Below are 5,225 nucleotides of genomic sequence, written 5' to 3'. Positions count from 1 at the left end.
AAAATGAAGAAGGACATATGACTTCAGTGATTCTTTTATGAATTCTGCTTTATGTGAAAATATCTAATAGAATGTGCAATTTCTATTAATTACAAATAACCTTTCAATTTTTTTTCACAGTGTGTAAAATTGCAAAAGTCATAAGATTGCAATCTCCTTCTTTTAGATAAATTTTATATTTTGGTGACATGATATATGAAATGACATGATTGTACTTATTATTTATTTGGGGGTGTTGAGTATTGATCCCAGGGGTGCTCTACCTCTAAGCTACATCCTCANCACTGGACAAAATGGATAAATAAATACCATGAAGGATGCTGATTGTCTCATCTTTCTAATTTCCACAATAAAAATCTAGATTTTTCAATTGTGAACTATGAGCCAATTGACCCAGAGGCCAATTTTCAAAAATATCAGCATTTTTTTTATGCATTTAGCCAGGATTTGGAAAAGGCAAAGAAAATTCTTTAAAAAACGTAATAGTGTATTATATAATAAGTAATTATATAAATATTACAGACAGCAATAAATATAATGTGTTATATTTCTATGTTTCTATTATTACTCATTTGTCCTTTTATTATTTATATTTGGTTAAAATTGTATGCACCTATTAGCTGAATGGGGGCATAAATTGTCCTGTCTTTTTTCTTTATTCTTTTGCCGTATCTCAGATTGATCACACACAACTCTGCTCTATACTGAAATTGTCATTTCCTCAGAACTGTTCTTTTTTCATTATTTGTGCATAAGTAGATGCTATAATTTGCAACTATTCAGTTTTTAGACTCTAAATACAGTTTTTAATATGTGACTAATTAACAATCTAATTTCAGAGCTTATTTTCCTCCTGAATTTTGCAATAATCTCATTTTAAAATGCCTCTCTGTGCAGAACATGGCTTTCCATGTACAGTACAGTACATGTAGCACTGGCTTTATGGGGAGATAATGAATTGTAGATAATGAATGATTTCCTCAGTACAGTAGCACTGGCTTTATGAGGAGATAATGAATTCTAGTAGCATCAGCTGTAAGGAAAGTAAGAAAGCATATATGAACACCATGGTACAATAAGATCATATAGATTTATCAATTATTAGATGAAGAATGCTACATTATTTTCATAATTGTAAAATTTAATAAAAATAAATTCTAAAAAATTATGATTTATAAACTATACCACAAACTATTTCAACAAATAAATGCTGCCAAATATAAACATACATTCATATGGGTGAGACTACTCATTTGGGACAATGATTATGTCACATGAAGTTCTTAACCAAAAGCAATTTTATTCTTAAACAAAAGCACCTTCCATTAGCAGTTTGTATAAATGCTGACTATATCCTAGGACCTTTTGGAACACCTGACAACTGACTACTCTGGTATGTTATATTTGTTATACTCAGGATTTATGAGAATTACTAAAACCAAACTCATCAGAATAAAGTGTAAATCCCTGTAGGGTATCTATTACAAACTCTTCAAAGTAAACTTATGTGTTCTAAGTAAATCAATCCACTTAATTTGTAAACCAAGAAAAAAAATCATAGAAGGTTTAGATCCTGCATAATAATCTTAGGCCATGAACAAATACATTCGAGGTATAAAAAATCTAAGTGTCATAAGTGTTTCTTCGAGGGAACTATGATAATGAAAGTTGTGCTATTAATCTCTACTATCTTTTTCTGTTACCTCTTGCCTTCCTTGTATTTTGTTCCAATTATTAACTGAGTTTGGCTCCACATGTGCGTTGAAAAGGAAGATTTCTAAGAAGGAATTAAAATGAACAAATTGACCAACAACAGGGACAGAGACTTATTTTATACCAATATTTTGAACTAAGATGAAATGTCCAGAAAACTAAAAGTTCCATTACTGGTTATATGAGGGCTTACTCAACAGTTTCCTCTTTTTCATCTTTAGGAATGTCTTATATTCAAATCTAAATAATATTGATATGAAAATTACACATTTGTTTTGGCTCCTAGGAGAAATGGCCTAATTTCTTCTCAATGCCTAAGATCTTTCTTTACGGAGTTTCTTTTTTTCTGTTTTTTTTTTCCTTATAATTATTTGTAGTTTTTATCTGCACTATTGATTATTCTAGAGACAATATGAATGTGTCTTTTCTTGCACTATCATGTGTAGAAAAAATAGAAAATAAGAAAGAGGAAGGGGGGTGTCTGGGTTTCAGTAAGGCAGCGGCAGCGGCAGCTGCTTCTGTAAAGAAGAGTTTTCCAAGTTCTTATGTTTTCTGAGAAAAGCTGCGTCTACAAAGAATTTATTTCAGGTTCTCTTTCAACATGTTCGACCACCCGATTCCCTGGGTCTTCCAGAACTGCTTCTCAATACAATACCGCTGCTTCTCCATGTCCATGCTAGCAGGGCCTAATGACAGTAATTATGCCACCCTCAGCCCTCAATCAACTCAATGATGCAGAATTTGCTGTTGGAAGAAGGGGGCTTGGTGCAGGTGGAAAGTGTCAACCTTCAAATGGCTACATACTCCAAATTCCAGCCTCAGAGCCCAGACTTCCTGGATATCACCAACTCCAAAGCAGTGTTAGAAAATGCATTAAGAAACTTTGCCTGTCTGACCACTGGGGATGTGATTGCCATCAATTACAATAAGATCTATGAACTATGGGTGACGGGAGACAAAACCTGACAAAGCTGTGTCCATCATTGAGTGTGACATCAATGTGGACTTTGATGCTCCCTTAGGCTATAAGGAACCTGAAAGACAAGTCCAGCATGAGGAGTCAACAGAAGGCGAAGCCCACCACAGTGGCAATGCAGGAGAGTTGGGCTTCCAGTGCCTTTTCTGGCTCTGGGAATAGACTAGATGGAAAGAAGAAAGGGGAAGAGCCCAGTCCCTCCCCAATCAAGCCTGGAGAAATTAAAAGAGGAATTCCCAATTATGAATTTAAACTTGGTAAAATAACTTTCATCAGAAATTCATGTCCATTGTTTAAAAAGGTTGAAGAGGATGAAGCTGGAGGCAGATTTGTTGCTTTCTCTGGAGAAAGACAGTCCTTGCGTAAAAAGAGAAGAAAACTATAAGTTGGGACTGTTGACTGGAAAATAAAAAAATCAATTGCAACATATTGGCTTTTAGTTACTGGCTCTGACAATGATGAGACTATCATCAGAGAATGCTATTATTTAAGGTTTGTTTAGCATTACCTAAGAATTATCAAGTTTGACTTGGATGTGAAGCATCAGGACTTTGTGATTGTGTGCTTGATTTTGGGAAAGAGTAAGAGCTGTCTCTGAGGTTCCACAGTCAGCCACCTCCTCACTACTTCATGCTTGCAGCTCAAGGGCTCTCCCACTCTGCCTCAGCACAACAGAATTTCCTCATTTCTTACAAAACCAGTGGAGGAATTGAATTGCTCTAACTTAAGGTGTTCTTTCTCTTCATTTTTACTTTTCCAAGGTCTGTTGCATAGGCATTGTATCTGGCTTAGGAAAACATGATTTAAATAGATATGTGCTCTGTAAGTACTGGCTCTCCCACTCCTATGGTTGCAATTTAAGTATTTGAGAAAGGGTGTTTTTATTTTTGTTTTACATATTGAGTTTTTTCAAAAGTACCACACCCATGAAGGAAACCTCTATGATGATTTCTTGTGGAAATAACTGGTTCATTAGTTGACCTGTTCTATAATAAAACAACTCCATGATGAAGCCAAAAAAAAAAAAGAGGAAAAAATACTGTATTTTATTAAGCTCTTTGGGGAACTCTTACACACCATACTTTAAAAGCTACTGCCCTAGATTTCCAAACTAGTATTCCTTTTACCCTATGGTACAGTGGTGTGATTCAATTTAGTTAAATGCAATAAACATGGTTTGAGTGTCTGAAATTGATCAGGGATTTTGCTATGTGCTATGCATGCATATGTAAGTAACAAATGATCTCTATCTTCAAAGAACTTACATTTAATATTCTGTTTTAAACCATTTTATTTTATCACAGTGACATTTCCAGATTCTTTAACAGTATACTTTGCATGCTTTCCACCCACATAAGAAATTCACCACTGAGAAGTAATCTCTGGACAGTTCTTTTGTGATCTCAGTTACAGTTCAAGATTTTGAAGCATCAACAATCATTTTGAAATGTTTTGTATGGATTTCAGATACAAAATTATTTCATTGCTTTTAGTTCCTAACTACTCTTCTTATCTCTATACCTTATGAGTTTTGAGAGGGTAAGATGTGCAAAGTTTCCCCAGGGGCCAGAGGTATCACAATCACTATATTTCAAATCCTAGTTTAGAGAACTGGGTTGTATAAATGCTCTTGAGTTTAAAAATGTCAGGGAAAATGTTAGTAGAAAAGCTCATAATGCCTAATGAATTAAATTGATCTTGAAATGTAGAAAGTTATTTCAGTATGTCTAATATAATACAGCCAAAATAGTACCAAAAAGTTCATATTACATTTCCCAACCTTACCTGATCACAAAAAGCCTGGACTCAATTCATTAATCAATATCAGGTTCACTGTGTTAATAAGTTTTCAATTACAAAATCAGTCAATAGATGAGGCCAGGTTTAGGACCTACCTCCTTTCAAACATCAGAGTTTTGGGTATATTCTATTCTTTGAATTAGGAAATGGTTTCCATGCTACATCTTTACATACATTTTTATTTCTTCCATTACCCATAATTTATTTTCAGACATAGCATTGTACCCTTTCATCTAACATCATGGAAAGAACTATATATTTTTTTCTACTTCAAATAACTGCCGAATACCTCTGCGGACTTTACTCCTTTTGCGAAAGAAAGCCCAGGGAAATCTCTGCCTCACCTCAGACATGACGTGTATCACAAACAGGCCTCAGGCCTTCTCTGAGAGCCTGTGGAGCATGGCCCATCTGGCAATGCTGAGTTGTGGCCTTATTTCTGGCAAAGTAATCAGTTGAGGGAGCCAAGAAAAAGAGAATTAAGAGGAACTGCCCGTATATCAGACTAAAAGAAAGTGATGAGTGTATGAACTCTCCCAGTGGGTAGAGAACCCTTCCTAAATTATTCTGGCTGCCTTTGCAGACACATAGAATGCCCTTTCCTTATTCTGTTCTCATTGGGAGCTTCCACTTTCGCACAGGAGATCAGCAGCAATGATGCATTAAACTCATTTAAGCAAACACATTTGAAACACAGGCTTTTCATTTAAGAGCAACTTATCTCACAAACATCCTG

The 5,225-nt window shown here is 35.0% G+C and overlaps 1 pseudogene; it reads left to right on the top strand.

Moving 5' to 3' along the window:
* The first annotated feature begins 2,308 nt into the window (after positions 1-2,308).
* Positions 2,309-3,114, top strand: LOC107145133 (annotated as a pseudogene).
* The last annotated feature ends 2,111 nt before the right edge of the window (positions 3,115-5,225 follow it).

Source organism: Marmota marmota, unplaced genomic scaffold (genome assembly GCF_001458135.2).
Source record: "Marmota marmota marmota unplaced genomic scaffold, marMar, whole genome shotgun sequence".
Taxonomy (NCBI): Eukaryota; Metazoa; Chordata; class Mammalia; order Rodentia; family Sciuridae; genus Marmota; species Marmota marmota.
This window is presented reverse-complemented; position numbering and strand designations above follow the sequence as displayed.